General features: G+C 39.4%; 1 protein-coding gene across 1 annotated transcript in view; it reads right to left on the bottom strand.

The window, feature by feature from the left end:
* Nucleotides 1-21,719, bottom strand: part of lzts2a (leucine zipper, putative tumor suppressor 2a) — a 48,450-nt gene extending 26,731 nt beyond the window's left edge. The window contains exon 1 of the mRNA XM_053621014.1: nt 21,545-21,719. The gene's annotated coding sequence lies outside the window, so the exon portion shown is untranslated. The remainder of the gene's footprint in view (nt 1-21,544) is intronic.
* Between the last annotated feature and the right edge of the window lie 1,075 nt (nt 21,720-22,794).

Raw genomic sequence — 22,794 nt, 5'->3', positions numbered from 1 at the left:
GCATGTAATTATTGTTTGAGATACATTTCTGTAGTGTACAGATGCTAAAGGATATGACTTTAAATCTTAATCTGAAGTAATAACTGTAAAACCCCCCTTGGTTATCATTATCTTTATACAATACAGCTTCTATAGCTGATTATGTAATGCTTGAGCCCTTAGATCAGTGGAAACAAGGACGGGTTTTTTTTTTAAAATGTGTGCTAACTTCCTGAAGAATGCCTTGGCCATGCAAAAAGGACCATGCAAACAGACAGTACGGCTGATGACAGAAACCATAAGGATGAAAATTAGCCCCGGTCTAGCCCAAAAACTTTAACTAGTAAAATATAAGGAAATAGCAAAATATACTATTTGATATAAACCATTAAAAAAAAACTACTAACATTACAATTAAATGAGAAATCACAGTAAATACTTATAACCATCTATAGGACAAGTTGTACCCTCACCTCATTAAGCATTTCCATCTATTCTCATCAAACAACCATGGTGGTCATGTGGGCCAAAATAAATGCTCTGTATGGCTGGCTGAAAGGAGAAAGCGCATAAGAGATAGGAGGGAGAATAGAGAGAGATCTGCAGCCGTTCACCACAATGGAGGGAAACAGGTTGCAAATCACTCAAGGACACAGTATCGGCATCAGCTTTCTACTTTTATGGGATACAGCAATGAGGTAACACGTGGCACCTATTAAAAAGCACACACGCACACACAAACTCACATCTGCTCTTTCAGTAAATCTTGAGAACATTGGTAGCAAGCAGTATTTCAGAGCCGGCTTTCTCTACTCCACTGCCCATTCATTTTCCATTAACTCCCAGCATGCACTGTGCTTTTGTTCCTCTGACATATAGTAAGGGGCCAGGGCCACTCTGTGTGCCCGGCCTGCCAGTAGCTAACAGCATGTAAGCATAAGGAGAAGCTTAAAATCAAAAACCCCTAGACACACATGCAGATACAGATACATACAAAACCATGCCAAATTAATAGATACATTACACACAGCCATACAACTGGCCAAAATAAGTAAGTCTGGAAGACAGATGTCCTCATACTATTTTTATCACAGAGGCAAACTAGCAGAACCACTTCTGAAGTGTCCTTGATCAAGAATATTGTACCTGTTGTTTATTATAATGTAACGTTGGATGATTTATTATCAGCACTAGCCTCACAGTGGAGAGGAGAGATAGAATTAAAGAATGTCAGCATTAGTCTGCTGAAGGAAAGAAACAGTTGTTTGGATGGACAGAGCAGCTGCCAAGCAGACCACACACACTCACTCACACACTCCTGGGGAGCTACTGTCAATCATGTGCAGTTAGGGGCTACACACAGGCACTGGGCAAAGCCTCAAGGGCCAGACGTGGACAAAGATGAAGCGGAACTCCTAGGAGTACTCTGGCAACAAACTTTATCTCTGCAAATGGTGTCTGCATGTTTACAGATGATGAAGTAAAAAAATATCTGAGCATATAATGTTTTATGATTTGCTTTACAGGAGGTAACGTGGTGGTAAAAACTTTACCTCTAAACAGCCAGAATGAAAAGCTTCTATGTTAATACTAAAGAGTGTTTGGTTCTTTTGTGAGTATCTGGCTCTGACACGTTCTTCACAATCTAATTACCGTGTCTCCATCCTGCCCCCTCCCCCTGTCAGTAACAAAACTGTTACTGCAATCACTGAACTCTGACCTCCCAGCCCGTCCTACTTGCCTTAAAGCCCGCCCAAAATTCATTCTGGTTGTCACACCCTGCTCTGGTCATCCATCACCATCCTGACCCCAGAGGAAAATATACTTCAAAGTGCTAACTAGGAGCTTTATTTAAATTTTTACGACGAGGTCTGATTTGACTCGTGAGACCAAAACATACTAACGGCATTAATCACTGTCCATAGCGGGCCGCTTATAATCTGCATACAGCAAACATGCTGGTTAGTTCTGCACATTACCACCATGCTATTGCATCACATAACCGCTTTGACCTGCCTTGGCTCATAAGCAGATTTTCCCTTAATTTCAACTCCTTTCAGCATTTCCACATTGCATAGAACATTTTAGAGTCATTGTGGGAACCCATTTGAAATCATGTTTCATAAAATATTTATTTGATTAATAGCATCTAATGAATACTTGCATGGTCAGTAGTGAAAGTTACAACAGTCTCTGCAGGATGTATAACACGTATTTGAAAGGGATAATACAGGACAATATTGTTAAACTTCATAAAACATGACACTGTTGCTTGTTAAATGTCAAAACAATTTATAATAATTTTAACATACATATAACAACAGTAATACACTGTATTGTGGCCAGACATTTGTGGACACCTGACCATCACAACCATATGTGGGCCTTCCCCAAACTGTTGCCACAAATTTGGAAGTACAGAATTGTCTAGAATGTATTTGTATGCTGTAGCATTAATATTTCCTTATGATGGAACTAAGGGACCTAGTCCAAACCTGCTCCAGCATGACAATGCATCTGTGCACAAAGTGGTCCATAAAGACATGATTTGCAAAAGTTGGTGTGAACTCGAGTGGCCTACACAGAGCCCTGACCTCAATCGCATTGAACACATTTAGGATGAATTGGAATGCCGACTATGTGCCAGGCCTCCTTGCCCAACATCAGTGCCTGACCTTGCTAATGGTCTTGTGGTTGAATGAGCACAAATCCCCATGACCACATTCCAAAATCTAGTGGGAAGCCTTCCCAGAAGAGTGGAAGTTATCAGAGGCAAATGGGGACTAAATCTGGAATGGGATGTTCAGCAAGCACATGGTTGTGATTGGTCAGGTGTCCACATACATTTGGTCATATATATATATATATATATATATATATATATATATATATATATATATATATATATATATATATATTAGAGCTGCAACAACTAATCGATAAAATCTTTAATAATCGATTATGAAAATCGTTGTCAACGAATCTCATTATTGATTAGTTGGTCTGCGCACAGTACATTTACTCATTACGTTACTTCTGTTCCGAAAACATGCATCAGAGAGTAAATACTAAAAGTTGTGTCCCAAATGACGTACTGTACACTTACACTATGTACTTTATACTCTACGGTCCAGAGCAGTGTTTCTCAACCAGGGTCCGCGGACCCCTAGTGGTCAGTGGTGTAATTGCAGAGGGTCCGTAGGAAAGTTTTTAAAATGTTTATATAAGAGATTATATATATATATATATATATATATTTTTTTTTTTAATGTATCAAAAGATATTCAAATGAGATGTTTTAAAATTGATCAATTTGGTTATTCGCAAATATCACGTTAGCTGAGCTGACGATCATTCACTGATGGATTTATTTTAAATTTATTTACAATAATTTGCAAAAACCTATGAGTGGTAGACAAGTTCAAGTGTCGCATTGATGGATAAAATAAATAAAGGATAATTCAGACAGTCAAATTAATTGTCACACCAACAATAAAATGTAAAAAATTAAATCGTGAAATGTTTTGATTCAATTTTATTGTTAATATTATGAATGTTAAATATTAATAAAATAAAGTAACATATATAGAAATGACTGTTTAATATATAGCCTATAATTGTTGTGGAGAAAGGGGGTCCCTGTGGATTGTTCGAAATATGCTAGGGGTCCAAAGCTCACAAAATGTTGAGAAGCACTGGTCTAGTGTATGAATTTTAGAAAGGAAATATCGTCTCAAATGGAACACATTAGTTTATCACTAACCCGAAAGTTCGGCCCCCTTCCGATTAATCGATAAATAAATAAGTAATAAATCGGCCAACTAATCGATTATGAAAATAATCGTTAGTTGCAGCCCTAATTTTTATATTATATATATATATATATATATATATATATATATATATATATATATATATATATATATATATTCAGACAACTTTTAAGAATGCCTTTGACAAAAGAAGAAAATATTGAAATCATTCTCATGACTGGATGAGCATGAGCTGTCGTAAGGTTGCAATGGACTTTAACAGGAAATATGGTAAGCACTTTACACAAGACACTGTTCCCAAACTTATTAACATATTAAAAAATACTGGACATGTTGTGAACCAACCGAGAAGTAGACATCCATGACGATCCACTGACTAGCGCTACTTATTAACACTACATTAGCTATGACAGGTACAAAATAGCTACATTTTGGCTGAGCAGAAAATGATGTCAATTTGATTTTCGTCACCAAACAATTCCCTTAAGTGCTACCTGAGCACTTGCTGAGGAGACTCAGGGCAGGAGGACCTGGAGGAGGAGTTTAAACATCCCCAGAATACAACCAAAGACACAGCCTTCTCTTCACACACACCTGCAGGGACACACACACACACAAACACACACACACACGCTGGATGATACAACTTGCTGAACACTGCTGAATTGACAACTGCAATACAACAGACAAACACTGTAGCTGGAGCATAGAGGACAGAACAAACACTCAGTCCCTCAAATAAACACACCCATGCACAAGCACACAGCAAAGCATTGTGTATCTTCAATGAGCAATATCAAATATCAAGGGCATAGGAAAGCAGAAATAAAAGTTCCAGAGACACTCCCATTACATTTTTTCCTCTTGTGTTATTTTCTAAATGTATGCAAGTTATATCTAACACACCTGCTCCTGAGTGTTAACCACACAGCAGTGAGATGTAAAGGCTATAATTAGGTTATAGAGAGAACATGATGAGGTCATGGCTGTGGGGAGGCAGCATGTGTGAATCAGTTTCAGCATTTCCCCCGAGGACACAGACCAAGAGTGGGATCAGAGGCAATAATGGACGGAGGGAAGGAGGGAGGAGTCCACTGGCAAACAAAGGTTTTGCCCCGTATAAGCTGCTATGACTAAGTTCCTCAGCACATCTGTTCCTCACTCTAAGCACCAGCAGAGGAGGAACACACTGCCACCCAGTGGACACTTTTACACACACACACTCTCTCTCTCTCTTGCTCTCTTTCTCTCTCTCTCACACACACACACACACACACACACACACACACACACACACAAAAACTCCATCAGTGTCACTCTGAAACCTGAAACAGCCTCTAATATGCACAGATAAGCACTTCAGCAGGCCACAAGGGACAACAGCTATGCTTTTATCAGCAAGAGTGTTGTGCATAGCACATGAGGCAAGAGCCTCTCTCTAACTCAGCTGCATACTCATCCAAAAACAAGCAAATTCCAATAGGGACACTGACTAGCTCTGCATTATGTGTTTGATCTATTTGCTTATACAATGAGAAAGACATGTGGCTTGTGCGTATAAGACATGTGACCATCTCACTGGTCACTGCGACTGGTAATGGAGCTGTCTAGCCTGTGAGGTGTGAAAAATCAGATAAAGCCTAGTTCACAATATCAGCAAAGAAATAAAGACTGGAGCGATAATTCATTCATCCTTAGTAATTGCTTTATCCTTATCAGGAATCTGGAACCATTGGGAACATGCAGACATGGGGAGAACATGTGAAACTTTGCACAGACAGTAATAGGAGCTCATGATCGAACCAGGAGCATCATTATATACATAAACAGTAGTAAGTTTAGCTACATGCAATGTGTGGTTTGTCTGTTCAAACAAAAACCATTACAGGTCAAACTCCCCAAACTCTGACTTTTTTTTCTGTTTTTCTTCTCTCCAGAGTGCTTTTCAGACTTCTATGAAGCAGAAACCATCCTTTACTGGGACTGCCTCCTGTCCCTTCATGTGGGCTATAGAAGCCCGGTACTTTTGAGAGATGAAGATGAGCATAGGAATGTCTGTTAGCTTACCTGTGATAATATCATCTTTGTGCTCAAGCTGTCTGACCGTAGAATGAACATCCACACACACAAAAACTGGAGTAAGCATGCTTGTTAAGACAATTAAAAAACACACATAGACCCCAGTGCTCACTAGTGCAGCCACTCTGGTGCAGCACAAACACACTGTTGAAAAATCAATTAATGTCACTGCATGCAAACTGATAAACTACTGCCCATTGATTCTGATTTGATGTCATTGGACTCACTGCATGCCAGTCAATTGGAAAAAACCTGAGGTGTTGACCTCTTCAGGACACATATGCTTATTCAACTTTTAATTCTGGTTCTTTAAGAAGAACATGCTACAATCTAGACTGCCTTTTTTTTGTTGTTTTTGTGAACCACTAAAGCACAAACCTAATTACAACTTAATCATAATAAACCGCTTTCACCAGTTTTCTCACGGAGACTGTGGGTTAAATCCATCTGGCTTACCATGCTGACAGAGTTCCTGCTGGGGGACAAATGGTAAGCATCAGGCTTTAAGGACTCTAGAGAAGGAGCACAAAAAGGAGGAGCAGAAATGGACTCCCTGTTTCCTCATTAACCACTATTCCACCCTTTTTACCTCCCCCCAGTGCGGCGAGCTTCTGTGCAGGGCAGCAGGACAATATATACTTCATTACTAATACCCTGTCTGCTTTTAACTTGTAATTAACCTCTTGATTATGTAACACCCTGGACCAATCAGTGGATCCAGATTTATATTCTTCACTCTCATAAATGCATACCTCCCATTATAGCTTCACGGTAATTACAGAATAATTTAACCTAGATCAGACGAATAACTGGAATTTTTCTATAAAAGACTACTATGCTACTGAAAATTAGCGAGCATAAATGAACCTCATTTAATAAAGATGTGGTGATTATCATTCTCAGCTATAGCCATGACATTTATACCAGGACAAACATCTGCTCCTTTCTAACTTGGCCTATTATAATGAATGTGTGAGATGGAGAACGTGTAACAAAATGTAACCACAGCATTACAGATCTGTGAGAACCAGACTACCTGTTAACTTACTCAACCCAATTTGTGACCTTCATTGTGGCTTTAGTATTTTAACTAGAGATGGCATGGTATTACTACTTCTTTTCCGATACTTTTCCGAAACCTCGAGTATCAGCTAGTAGTGATCACCGCTGTTCACCTTCCAAGCTCTCCTGTCCATCCTCTCTTTCTGCCTCTCCACCATAAAATTTCACTAAACTCTTCTCATTTTGCTCCCTTACATAAATCCATTCTGCTGTGATCTGAGCCCAGTATGTCCGTCATTATTTCATCGGTTATTTCCAGTTTTCCACAGTGCAGGCCCAAATTCCAGAAACATTGGCTTCACTGTTATGAATGTAGAATCATGATGATGAATTTAGGAAACTGTAATGTAAGTTAAATCGATTCCCGGTGTTACTGCTGCTGCTGAAACGTATACAAAGACATTACAGTGTATCATTTGAAATAAACTCTGAGTACACGAACCAGAGAACAATCTGAACATGAACATTTCATGGTTTACATTTCCAAATTATCTAAATACAAAGCAATTATTCATTCACCACTCAACTAAACCTTCTGTAAAGGTTCTTTTTCTTTTAGCACCTTGGACTCAGAAACTGTAATTCATCCTTTCTGTATTGCAAGGTGTACAGATTAAGTGAAAAAATAAAAGAAGTAAGCATGTTGGTGTTTATTTCTTCACCATTTTAAGGCCATTTCTGTTTTGAGCCATCACAACTATTATTTCCATTTTTAAAAACAAATGTATATCTTTTTGATAAAGTATGTGCAGTATTTCCCCCCTGCATGGGCCAGTGCCTCTGGTTCTTTGATAAGCTTCTGGAATTTTGAAATGCAGACGCTGAGAGTTACATAACCCATAACACCAACTGGAACCGTTTCAATGTGGCCTGCTCACACTTGGAGCTATTTATAGCTTTGGCAGACCTAATGATGCCACAAATGTAATTCCTCTTAATGCCATTTTCAACCTCAGTGTCCTTTAGATTGTGATTCGTTTAAATTCTCTGACTCCATTTATTATTTAACACAACATAACAATAAAGCTAAATAACACTTACAAGAAAAAAGAGCAACGCTTTGTCTTACTGTCCCAGTTTCTTGTGGCTTTGTTGTGCATGCCACCATACATAAAATATGATGCGCTACTTTATTTTCTGACTTGTGTTCAAATGGAATTTGTTGAGAGACAGCACTGGGAGCCAGGAGAGTAAATGAACATGACACTGTCTGTGAGTTGAGAACAGGCTTTAAAAGACTCAATGATCAACACAAACCTATCACAGCTTATGTAACAAGATACGATTTGCCTCCGAGACACCAAACAGTGCAAATGAACGAGCTAACCAAGAGTACAATCTTTACATGGGCCTGGACTGCATTTCTGTTTCATGCCACCAGAGGGAAGACCAATAACGATTTGTGAGCTGTCGCTCTTTTCCTACTTTCACGTGAATTTTTTTTTTACTAAATTATTTTTGCTCCAAATACATTATGACAATGCAAACTTTTGAAACACTTTTTTTTATTTCACTGTCATTACTAAACCGTAAAATTTTTGCTCAGTTTCTATGTGCTAATATTGTGAGTTTAGAAACGCTTTCAGGTAGACAGCATTGTCCCACGTGAATTTTACATTAACAAGCTAATAACCTCTTAAATTTATTATGTGTAATGTTGTCTATGTTTGTAAAGTAAAGTACAGGAGGTGCCAACTCTGCTCTGTGTGAAAAGGATGCCGGGTCAAGGAGGCTGGTCATCTCTCTGCAGGGCCTCTGGGGCTTTCACACACATTCCCTGTTTTACTTTAGTTAGTGTGTGAGAGCAGGAGTATGGAGAAAACTGCTTTGTTATGCACTCCCTTAGACATTCGGCTCGTTTTTCTCAACAGTGCCTGCTTGGTGGGTTGGGACACTTGGTCTGTTTGTGAAAACTGTCTGAATACAAGAGGCTCATACAGAGCAGCTGTTGATGGTATCCGTGCCTGCCAGACAGCTCTGAGATCATTCTCTCTGTATGTTTCTCAAACTCTCCTATTTGAACCCCTCCCCATCAAACATTTTCCTGACAAATTTCAAGTAGACAGAATCAAAATCAAATTCACAACAACTGCACAGTCATCACAACCCAGTAATGTATAGCCTATACCTTGCTTTCACTAATTAAAATGTACACAAAGGTTGCAAAAATAGGAACAATCAATAGAACAACTGTCATTTAACATTATAAGCACGAGTTATACGACATAATCATCATGATGTTCTGATGCTTTTATACTGTGCAAAGGGAGCCATAAAAACAGACATGACAAGAGAGAAACAGTAAAAATGAAAAAAAAAAACCTGGACTAAATACAACAATAACAAAAATCCAAGGTGCATGACTGGCAGAACAGGCCAAGTGAGCAGGGTTTGGCAACTGTGCTCTGTCCTGTACACTGCTACACAGTGAGATTGATTCACAGCAGCCTGCCAAAACTGAACAATCACAGCCTTGTAGAATCCATGACTAGCACATTACACTGTCAAGCTCCTGACAACTGTCAAACAGGTAATGACTTAACTAAGTTTTTGCTGGAGGAAAAGGACCCAGACTGGCTTCAACCATGACTTATTGGCCGAGATTGATTAAATCAAATACAGTCACTCTGACCTCTGTGTTGAGATTGGTGAAGCCCATGTTCTGCAGTGTGAACTATAAAAACTAGTGGCTCAGTGGTTAAAGGCTCTGCGTTACTGATCAGAAGTTCAAGGCCCAGCACTGACAAACTACCACTGATGGGCCCTTGGGTAAGACCCTCGACTGCTCAGTTGTATAAATGTAAGTTGCTCTAGATAAGGGCATCTGCCAAATGCCATAAATGTAAATACATAAACTTAAGAAAAAAATCTCTCAGAATTATACTGGGCTTAGACCAACTTGTAAATGTTGGCATTAGCCTCCAGCTGTCATATTGAACATGTTAGTGTTAGAACTCTAAACTCATGTTAGTTCTTGAAGAACTCTAGATAATCTGAAGTGACACACTTGAATATATAAGCAGATACAGAGGTTTGCAGAAGATGAGCTTGCAGTTCATAATAAATAAGATTTGTATAAATAAATGAAAGCTTTACTTTCCGCTGCAAATATTACCCTTCACCCATTTTTACTATCCAAAGTTTATGCTCTTTTGTCCATGTAGTCAGTTCATCATTGTGGTTTATACCGAATAGTGGGATGGTTTTGTCTCAGCAGAAAGGGGAATGTCTATTGGTTGTTGATTATTTATAAATTCATTCTCCATAAAACTGCCGGAATATACATCACTTTCCTATTGCATTGGAAGTCAATGACTATAATACCCAGCCAATGCGGTCACTCAGTATAACTTACATTTATTCTGATCTGGGATAGACATGGCATCCTTAAAGATATGGCATCCATATAATATAGGACATTGAAACTGTTTAATTATCTAATAAAAAGTCTTAAAACATTTCGGTTCCCCTAGATTTAAATAAATAAGGAGAAACATTTACATATTCACAGAACACAAAACATTCATTTAGCAAATGTCTAAGAGAAGACATCTCAAGAGAAAACAGATACTGCTACACACTAGGCCATTAAACTGCCTGAAAACCAAGTTACAATGCTGCAAACATGGAAAATTAGCAAAATCTGGGCCATATTGATTTATTAGAATAGTCAAGAGTGCCTTTGCTGTCCTGTATTTCTTTGTATTGAGCACTCATTAGCACTATGCTTTGGTATTAGCATCATCAGCACAGGACTGCACTGGGGTTAGCTAGCGTTACATACAGTGCTATGAAAAAGTATTTGCTGATTTCTTCTATTTTTGTGTACATCTCATATCTCAGCTGGACTAGACGCAAGCAGGCCTGATTACTGCAAACCCTGTTCAATCAAATCAACACTTAATCAGAACTTTTTCAACAGCATGAAGTTGGTTAAAAGGTCTTACCCAGTAACACACTATGCCACAATTGAAAGAAATTCCAGAAATGATGAGGAAGAAGGTGACTGAAATACATCAATCTGGGAAGGGTTACAAAGCTATTTCAAAGGCTCTGGGACTCCAAAGAAAAACAGTGAGAGCCATTGTCTCCAAATGGAAAAACTCGGCCCAGTAGAGAACCTTCCCAGAAGTGGCCGACCTTCCAAAATTCCTCCAAGAGCACAACAATGGCTCATACAGCATGTCACAAAAGAGCCAAGGACAACATCAAAAGGACCTACAGGCCTCTCTTTCATCAATAAAGGTCACTGTTCATGACTCCACTATCAGAAAGACACTGGGCAAAAATGGCATCCATGGAAGAGTGGCGAGGCGAAAACCACTGCTAACCCAGAAGAACATAAAGACTCATCTGAATTTTGCCAAAACACACCTTGATGATCCCAAATTATTTGGCAGTATGTTCTGTGGACTGATGAGTCGAAAGTGGAAATGTTACATTGTTACATCTGGTGTAAACCAAACACAGAATTCCACAAAAAGAACATCATACCTACGGTCAAGCATGGTGGTGGATGTGTGATGGTGTAATGGATATGCCAGAACGAACTCGGGACTACGATTCTCAGCAGCCACTGCAACGTCACATGACTAGTTTCACCTGATTCACCTTATGGGTAATTAACACGGTTATTTAAGTCATGATTTGTACAGCACTTAGGGTCTTGCTTTGTTTGTCTTTCTGTGTCACGGTATGCTTTCTTGTCTTTGGTTATTGCCTGATGGTTAGGTTTCTTAGTCCTTCTATCTCTGCCTCATGTTCATAATACTTGTTTTATGTTTGTTTGTTCATTAAACTTTAAATCTGCACTTGCATCCGACTTGCCTGCTCGCCCATTACATGACAGATGGTGTGAGGATGCTTTGCTGCTTCAGGGCCTGGGCAACTTGCAATAATTGAGGGAAACAAATTCTGCTCTCTACCAGAAAATCCTAAAGGAGAATGTCCAGTCTTCAGTCCATCAGTTGAAACTCAAGCGCAACTGGATTATGCAGCAAAATAATGATACAAAGCATAGGAGTAAGTCCTACACCTAGAAGTAACTGAAAGACTGATCGGTTACCAGAAGCATTTGGTTGGAGGTATTGCTGCTAAAGGTGGCACAACCAGATCAAGTTTAAGGGGGCCACTAGTTTTTCACATTGGTGATAGGGGATGGATAACTTTTTTTTGCCAGGCTAACAGCACATTTTACTGCATATAAATGCTTTTGAACAGACATTCCTTTGATTTCCCTCTCCACATGTTCTCCTTTATCAAAGCACCAAAAGCTTAAATGATCAAATAAACAAAAGAATGGAAATGATTCTATAAACATCAGCCACAATAGGATTCTTAACCAGAGTCACTGTAATACAGATTCCTGTGCATAAGCAGGGCAATGTGGAATGTTCCGTAACTGATCAAAATAGTATGCTTCTCTATGGAAGGCCAGGTCACTGTTATTTGAGTCCAGTCTTATCAATTAGAAGCCTCCATAGCAGCCATTTAAAAGTTAACAGGGTCAATGTTCAGCCAACAGGCTTCATTTCTCTTTAGGAAAACTGGTGAGGATTCTGTGGTCTCTCTCTCCCTAACATTTTGATTTATAACAAGTAGGAACAGAATTGTAATGAGATCCTCCTTTCTAAGTACTATTTATGTATGATTCCCAACCCCCCCAAAAATGATGACACTGCCACATCCCAGATATTTAGCGTATCCACACTTTGTGGTGTGGTGTGTATGGTGCACGCTGGATTATTTTATACTGAGATTCCAAATGAGATTATTTGGGGTCAATACTCTGTAAAACACTGCGGAGATGATATAAGTCTCCATATACACATAAAGCGGCATTTGGCCTGGCAGCATTCCCAAAGACATCTGTCCTGATTTGTTCTCTATATTTTGACTGACACTATGGTCAGTATGTGATGCTCAATTAAACCCTGACCCATTTCTCTACCAATCCCGTCAGACATATTAAATCAGATTAGCACATACCCTCAATGGAGGGGATATTATCATATTGTTGCTCATTTAGATGATGTGATTAACAGATTCATTACACTTACCAAGAGAAAGCAATAGTATAGTTTATATAAAAACTACACATACCGTCAACTTTATTAGGAACATCTGTACACCTGCACATTTATGCAGTTATCTAATCAGACAATCATGAGGCTGGAGCACAATGCATATATTCATGCAGATACAGGTCAAGAGCTTTAGTTAATGTACACATTAAACATGAGAATGAAGAAAAAGTGTGATCTCTGTGACTTTGATCGTGGCATGGATGTTGGTATCAGATATGCTGGTTTGAGTATTTCAAAATCTGCTGATCTACTGGGAAATTTGCACATTATTATTTGCAATTTGCAATCATCCTGTAAGAGGAAGCTGCAGGCTGAAACACCTCGATGATGAGAGAAATCAGAGTAGAACGACCAGACTGGTCTGAGCGGACAGAAAGTCTATAGTAACTCAAGTAATCACTCTTTATGATTGTGGTGAGCAGAAAAGCATCTCAAAATGCACAACACATCAAACCTTGAAGTGAATTTGGCTACAACAGCATAAGACAACATCAGGTTCCACTCCACAAGAACAAGAATCTGAGGCTATAATGGGCAGAGATTCACAAAAACTGGACAGTTAAAGACTGGAAAAAGACCAGCTGATTTTTTTTTCTAATCTTCAGTTTCAATGAGCCTGTCCCAAGGTAGACTCAGATTCTTGCTCTTGGCTAACAGGAGTATAACCTGATGTGGTCTTCTGCTGTTGTAGCTCATCCACCTCAAGGTTTGATATTCTGTGTATGCTGAGATGCTTTTCTGCTCACCATGGATGTAAAGAGTGATTATATGAGTTACTATCCTTCCTGGAAGCATGAACCAATCTACCCATTTTCCTCTGACCTCTATTATGAATAAGTCGTTTCCACCCAAAGAACTGTCACTCACTCAATGTTTTTGAAATACTCAAACAAGCCCATCTGGCACCAACAAGCATGCAATGGTTAAAATAACAGATCACACTTTTCTTCATTCTGATGTTTAATGTGAATATTAGCTGAAGCTCTTGACCTGTATCTGCATGATTGTATGCATTGTGCATAAATGTGAACTTTCACCTTTCTACTTATCAGTCACACACGGACATCTTTAATTCAGACTTTCAGGCCCTCTTTCCCCCCCCCCCCACACACACACACACACACACACACACACACACACACACACACACACACACACACACACACACAAGCCCTCATTCCTGGCATATGTAGAAGCCCTCAACAGAACAGCACACACACACAAGCCCTCATTCCTGGCATATGTAGAAGCCCTCAACAGAACAGCAGCATCATCCAAAACCAATCTTTCAAAGTACACAGAGGAGCCAGAATGTCAAACAGCAAGACAGAAAAATAAACCAGAGATATGGTTCCGGAAATCTGCTTTGAGCTACTCTGTTTATTATTACAACTACGACATTTGAGCCTGGGAACTCTCAATTTTTACAGAAACTCTATGCTGTAAATCTAATCTTCAGAAAGTGTAATGTGGACACGCTGAGGTGAATCGCCTGCATGTGGATTTTCAGTATAGACCAGGCCAGCTGTTTGGATGAAGAGAGTTACTGCTAGAGCTAGAACTAAACCTTGGAGATTTCAAGCATAACTGTAAAAACATTGCTAGTAAAAAAAAAAAAGGGGGGGGGGGGGATTGCATGAGAGAGGGATGCAGCTGAGGGGGGAAAAAAATCTATTTCACTACATTCTTCATATCCCTAAAAGTCTGATAAACATGATTAATCTGTACATCTGGGCATTTCACATTTTTATCTGTAAGTTTCCGGCTCCAATTTCTAATAGCTAGAGACAGAGTGAGAGAGAAGTAGGAACTGAAAAGGAGGTGTTATTAGCAGAGCTGTGGGTCAGTTGGTAGCACATGTTGGACACAGGAGGAGGGTAGAGCACTGCAGGCCATCTGACAGTCTTCCATTAACTTCCATCCACAAACACAGAGTGCTCGATAACCCCCTAAACTGTGTTAAACTAATCTACAGACACTAATCACAATACATGATTTTATCCTTTTAAATTCATTTGACTTTCTTGAGGGTGTAACCAGGAAAATTACCTTAATTTTCCCCGGTTCATGTTTTACAGCGACAGCGATTTACAAAGCACATGGTGTATCAAGGCTTTGTTCATTCATTCATCTTCAGTAACCACTTTATCCCGGTCAGGGTCAAAACCTATCCCAGGAACACTGGGCACATGGCAGGAATACACCCTGGATGGGATGATTATGGCTTGGCAACAGGTCTTCTGTTATTTTTGGGATTAACCCCACGTTCATTTAAATCAACGTTGCAAATGAACTGTAATAGGCAAAAACATGAAAATAACACAAATTTACTAAATCTGATACCAGATTGAAGACCCTTTAGCATAGCCTGGGCAGTTTTTCAGTGTTAATTCATGCTTTTTTTAATCAATTGAATTTCACCAGAAATGCATTTATAAGTCACAGCAGACAAACCCATGTGAGTATTTTATCTGTACTGGTACATGCTTTAGTGTGGTGTAACCAGTATTGGAAATTTGCATACCAACCCAACCATTAGGTAAAGGTATTGTGAGCTACATGCAGACTTAACTAGTCAACAGAAACTACTACTGCAACTGGGCATATTAAAATTACAATGGCTTGAATCGTCTCTGTATGGGCCGCATTTGTCCAAAAATGACAATGTATATGTTCCTGTCTATATACAATGTCTGAGTGTGAGCCAGAGGAATGTTCGGAAACATTTAAGTTTCATTTATTTCATTGGCATTGTCTCCCACTCATTACACATAAACACTGCCAAGTCTGTGTTGCATCAGAGCATTCTTCTCTGAAAGCAGGATAGTTACAGAGAGAGATGTTGTTCTGAGACAGAGGCATGTGCTATGTTGTTATAAATGGAGCTCTTTAAGGGCCCTGTTCGTCTGGACCACCTTGACCCTGGGAGAAATTGCACGCTTTGACACTGTGACCTTTGTCCATGACCTTGTTAAACATCCACAGTGGCTTGTGTGAAGCTGTCTCACAAATGGGAACAGCGATGACGTCAACTAGATCAACATCATCCACAGCCACTGTGCAGGCATTTAGGCAATCGTGTGAACGCAGTGCATTCACACACATCAGGTTCACACTGCACGTTAAAGCGGTCACCCTTAACCCCAGATAGCAAAGACCATGTTAAGAGCAATGTTGAGACAGCAAGCTCATATTACAGCACCGTTACAGAGGAGGAGATCAGTTTGACACTTTGTCCTCAATCAAATTATAATCATATTAACCATATGCCACACACCTGCACCTAGTCACATGATGTTTAACAGTCAAGCATTATTATTAAATGTAACTCAACACACACACAAATCACATTTGGATGGAATAGGACAGAATGCACTATTGCACAGTAACTTACGATAAGCAGTATGTTATACGTTTGATAAACGTGTATTTTCCTGGTAAAAATGCTGTTTGAAGGCTGCAAGTATGATTGACATAAGCTTAACCTTTACCTACGTAAAGGTACAGTATGCTCATAATGTCCCAGATTTTGGATATAAACCCCTAAGCATAGCCAAGCAATCTAAGCTCCCTTCGCACTTACAGAGCTCCATGTAGAGCTGTTTGGGAACTTGCAATTCCTTGTATGCATTCCTCTTCTGTGCAAATGTTTATTCTCCTAATTACAAGGCAACAGAGGTCATACGTAAGCTGATGACAGGCAAAACTTACAATTACGCACAGGTCCGGAACTCAGGAGTGTGTTTGAACACAGAGAGAGAGAGAGAGAGAGAGAGAGAGAGAGAGAGAGAGAGAGAGAGAGAGAGAGAGAGAGAGGAGACCTGTTAGGGGCGCAGCAGAGAGCATAGTGGGAGAGAGAAATTTCTTAGGCATAGACAGAGAGGAGCCTGTCTCATAGCATAACTCATGGAACACATAAAGCAACAGAGGATGTGAACGTCGTTATGAACTGAAAATATGAGTAGATATCACACAGTGCCTGACTTTTCAGCAGTGCGAGAAGCACACAAACGTCACGGACATGGGCCATAAAATCAAGTCAGGCACAAACCTGACACACATTTCATAAAGTTTTGCTTTCGGAGCACAATGCTTATTCCTAAAGTGCCTTTTGATAGTGCAGATTCCTGCATAATGAAAAGCAGGCTATGCCTAAGATGGTCTTTTTCTGGGCCTCACTATAAGCTGGACTCTGACAATATTACCACTAAGGCTATGTGCATTCAATATTTTAATTTTTGGCTAAACACAGAAGCCGTTTTCATGAATATCTGAATACAGAGTGCAATGGATAAGAAAAACTCCTAAAAGTCTTAAAGCTGCAAAGACAAACCTTATAATAGTAAGTTAGTGTTCAGTATTCAGCTCAATATATACATGTAAATACAGCTGCCTTTCATGATCACTTCTGGTCAAGATAACAGAGAGAGGGTGTGTTAACAGCAGTTAATCACACAGCACAAATGAGCTGGAATCAATGTCTGACCCATTAGTGTCTTCTAGCAGATCTAATAACCAGAAATATAAGATTTAGTGTGTTGCCAGATCCAAATATCATTGTGCACATTTTACATGTGCAGTGGAGACTTCACTTAAATAAGGGAAATAAATCTCAGGAAACAAACAATTGCTGATTCTAATTTCAAGCGGGGGCACTAACTTAATCCCCTTTTATGGTAATTGGGGAAATACTGCATACACTTTTTGGGTTCTCTTACAATTATTAAATTTCAACTCAGTGTCATTAAATCATCAAATGAGGCATGAATTCAGAATGTCCGTAAAGGGCAATGGAGGTAAACATATAAATACTCAAGAGAGGAGCACACTACATGGACAGGAAGGCCATCTGGATTTTTTTTTCAGCTGTTCTAGTAAACTTTGCTCAGCAAAGCCATTAAGAACTATAGGGACTGGGGGTTGCAATAGACACACATTGAGAAAGAAGTAGTGTGTAACAGTAGTGTTCCGGTTAGTAAATTTGCAAAGAAATTATTAAATGAATTAGGACTTATCACAGAGAAAACAATTAAATATCTTGTATCATAGAGATATTGGTGGATTAGTCCCTTCCCACAACACAATAAGACCTTGCCGCCTAAATCCTCAGGAATACTATTTGGATTTCAGTCTTGAAAAAAACAAAAAAAAATTAAATTACAGGCAACACTGAATATGCTTATTTTAAAAAATAAAATACACTATCTGCTAAAACAATTACCTCAAGTCTCAGGGAAAAAAAGTGAAATTCCTACAGCTTGTATTCATTCCAGGCAGGGGATAAAAACCTCAGGGCATTGTAGAAATTCTGGTGCTGCTGGACATTTCTAAATAAAGACCTTACCATGCAGGGCTGTAATGCAGTTTGTCATATCTCAGTATGGGTATCTTTATACTGCATGTAGGACGCAAGAGCAGTATAGGACAGCTTCGCATCAAACTTTTGATGCAAAACCATTGTATACTTCTCCTGCATACTATATGCAGTCACCTTGCAGTTGACAGAAATCAGAGACACTAGCACAGATATTTTCAAACTTTTTCCCCATGAGGCCCACTTCCCAGGTTTCTGAGAACTTGCACCACTCTCTGACACCACCCAACAAAAACAGAGAGAAAATAGAGGGGCTGGTGAAGGACAATTAGCTGTTGTAACGCATGTGACAATAGGAACTAACTTGTTTCATGAATATTTCACCACATTAAACAAAAAATGTATAAGGTTCCCTGGTGGATTAGTGGCTAACATGTGGCGCTGTCACCGATTCCCAGTCAGGGAGCCAACCCCAGCCACTGGAGGGTTGCACGAGCCTATGCATACTGCTTAAGAGCACCCTTGGGGAGGGCTGCAGGAAGGGCATCCGGTATAAAACATGTGCCAGAATCAAAATATGTGGATGGGTGATCTGCTGTGGTGGCCCCAAATGGGAGCAGTATCTTCAGTGAAACAGAGCAACCCATACAACTAACAAATGATCACTTAAGTCCCACAAATAATAATTGTTCAAAATTTGAATTATTCTTAAGGATAATTATTTCCCCCTGCTGACTGAGCACTAGATAATAGGTAACGATCCTCCTGTTGAGACACCTCACAGCTTGACTTGTCAAAATAAAACCTCAAAGAACACAGACTATACAGCCCTGCCAATACGTTATTGAATAGCACAACTGCACAATAGTACAATTCTTGGTTTGGCTCTGAATTCAAGCTAAGTGAATATGACATTAGCCAGTGACTGGTCTTTGATTGTGAGTTGTGATCGATATGATTCAACCAACATATACATAAATAAATAAAAATAGTACAGAACCTCCACATCGTTATCATTAGTTGATTATATATCCAACATATTGTAATACATAGCCACAAATAATAAAAATGTGTCACTGTTCAGTTACTTCAGGTGTGCACTTAAGCAGCTCAATTTGCTGCTTAATTAACACATTACAGAAGATAAATCAGAACAGCCAGACAATAACACTGAAAAGTATAGGTTTGTTAATAAATTAATAACAGCAGTCTACAGACGAATATTTAAAAGAACAGTTCCCACTGTACCTCCACTATACAGTTCCTTGTATAAGTATTCACCCCCATGACCTTTTCCACATTTTGCAGTGTTACAACCTGGACCTGAAACGGACTTAATTGGGATTATGTGTCACGAATGTACACAAAATAACCCATAATACTGAAGTGGGGGGAAATATAGTTCACAAAAATGATTTACAAACCAGATCAACGTACAAGTCGAGTAAAAAAAAAACAACAAAACAATAGAAACCAATCACAGAAATTCTAATGGTTTCCACTACAAGTACCATTACAAACCATCAGATAACCACTACACCCATTATTATCACCAATATTGGTCCTTAATGGTATTCACTAGACATAACATGCCACCAATAGCAAATTACCAGTAGAGGCCCACAGGGACCATTACAGTTTCCATTAAAGTGCACCTATTATAGTTTTGAAATGTGCCTAATTTTGTTTTAGAGGTCTCATACAATACATTTACATGCATCCAAGGTCAAAAACACTTTAATGTACTCATAATTTAAACTGTTGCATTACCGTTTCCCCCCCAGTGTCACAAACGACTCATTAAAGGATCCGTTCTAAAAGATTCATTCTAAACTCCTCCTTTCAGAGAGCATACTCTGCTCTGATTGGTCAGATGCCCCAGTCTGTTGTGATTGGTCTACTGCTGTCGTGTTTCAAAAAGGAAACGCCCACTACCATAGCGAGTTTCAGCTCAATCTGTTAGCAGCAGCAGATGAAGACCAGAGGTGGGGATTTTTGTTAAAAACCTAAGTAGGTTAGTACAGGAAGTAAAATCTGGAATTACTAACAACTCGTTTCAGCTGTTCAGACTTGGTTCCTTCTTTTGGGAGTCAATAACTCAGTTTGTCCTGCGCTTTGATTTTTGAAACGTTGCAGACGTTTTTACATTCACAAACAGCTCTATAACACACTACATGAAAGGTCATATTTGAAAAACCATAATAGGTGCACTTTAAAATGAATAAAATTTCCATTATAACCAATACAAATTCCATGAATGTTTCTATTGTTTTTTTTTTCCCCCAGCAGGATAGGTCCTGCAAAAATGTCTCCAGATGAGCAGTGATAGTTCATTGGTTAAGATTTAGGATTACTGCTGGGAAAGTCATGACTTCAAATCCCAGCATTGCCAAACTGCCACTGCAGGACCCTTGAGCAAGGCCCTTAATCCCCAACTGCTAGGTTGTACAAATTAGATAAATGTAAATAACTCTGGATAAGGGCAAAAAAAATGTGCAAAGCTGATAGAGACATATCCCAAAAGACCTGCAGCTGTATAGACCCATGGGGGTAAATACTTTTGCAACCAAAAAAAAAAATTATTTGTACCTTTAAATATTAGTTATGTGGTTGTGTAAATCAGATGGTAAAAATCCGAGTTTAGTCCATTTCCATTCCAGGTTGTAACACTACAAAATGTGGAAAAGTGCAGCTGGGGTAAATACTTACACACCTCTAACGGCGTTGTCGTCATAAATTACCATGAACATAAATATTACAAAAAACTATAATCACGCGCAAAGGGGACAGTGTTCTGCTTGAAGTATACATACATATACATACATACATACATACATACATACATACATACATACATACACACACACACACACACACACACACACTGCCCTCACAGCCAAATTCAGACGCACAGCGCGGCAAACAGCTCAGTATTAGTCGACTCGTATGGATTTAATTAATTAGCTTTACAACCGAAGCTGTGACAATGGCAAATTAACGCCAAAATTCTGCAAGTCTGTATTAGGATACTTTATTACTTTTTATTATATAAGTTAGCCAGCGGTCAGATGTGAAATGCCTCACAGCCCGCAATTCAAACCGTCAACAAAAAACAACAAGGTTTTGTACACAAATACAGTTAAGCATACAGTTAAACACTGCTCAACAAACTGGTTTTAATTGTACATTTGCGTTGTATCCTATACTGAAACCTGCAGGAAAGTTCAACAAACCAATAACAGTGAACTTACCACATGCTACGGGGACGCCTCGACAACACCGTTTAAAAACCCAACTTCAGCGTGTTTTCAGTGCGGCTGTTTCAGTCAAAGCTCGCTCCTCTTCTCTCCAGTGGAGGAGAAGCAGCAGAACGGGCGCATCCTCTGTACCGCACACTCACTGGATATGGAAAGCCACCAGTGTCTAAACGTCTAGAACATGATATCAGTACACACTCCAAACACGCCCCCTTCCTCTGCTCTTACTGCTCTTTACTATAGATATACAAGGCTGCTATACATAGCTGATGATGTCATTCTGTACATTGAGACCTGTAACCACATAAGAGTACTTACACGTTTGCAGGTGGTCCAGAAAGCAGTGGTTAGACTGTTAACATGATCATATCACTCCAATTCTAGCTTCTCTTCATTGGCTTCTGGCCTTTTTTAGAATCCAATTCAAGATTTTGCTGATTGTTTTTAAGGCCCTGTTTACACTAGTGTGTTTTCGTTTTAAAATGAACATGATCCTCATACACACTGGTGTTTCCGCTGTGTTTCAGAAACGACCTCCGTCCACACTACACAACCGAATACGCATGTCACATGACTATTCATGCACACTGGGCATGCACATACACGTGTAAACAGGAAGTTGGATGCTAATCCAAACCAGCTTTCCATGTAGGACTTACGCCGCTTAAAATGATATTTGTTGCCGATTGCTCTAATCATAGCTCGCCTCTTGCGAATGTAGGCAGCTGCAGTATTATAAAATACAGAATTTAATTGCACAGTGGCTGCTAAGAATGACAACAAAGCCAGCAAAGCTTGCGGTTCAGTCTCCGTGTTGTTGTGTATATGATCAAGGTAGCGTAATTGTCATATGGTAGGGGCTTGATGAATCAGGGAAGGATATGCAATGATCCAGAAGAACCAATCAGGGGGCGAATGTGGGCGAAGCCATGCCTTCATTTTCAAAAGTCTTCGTTTTGGTCTGTTTACACTGAAACGTGAGCCTGGAGTTTTCAAACTAAAAACGGGGTCTTCGGTATTTCCAAAAGTCTCTGTTTTTGAGAGTCGTAAACGCCGGAGAAGTGTAGAGGACAGCCGTAACCGTAGCACAAGTTATGCATTTTTAAAACAAATACTTCTGACCTTATTTATTTGCATTCAGCTCCCAAGTCTCTCAGGTCTGCCAATAAAGCTTTCTTACATACCCCACGGTCACGTCTTAAATTAAAAGGTGACGGAGCATTTGCAGTTGCTGCTCCACATTT

The sequence above is a fragment of the Ictalurus furcatus genome, chromosome 3, assembly GCF_023375685.1.
Source record: "Ictalurus furcatus strain D&B chromosome 3, Billie_1.0, whole genome shotgun sequence".
Lineage (NCBI taxonomy): Eukaryota > Metazoa > Chordata > Actinopteri > Siluriformes > Ictaluridae > Ictalurus > Ictalurus furcatus.
This window is presented reverse-complemented; position numbering and strand designations above follow the sequence as displayed.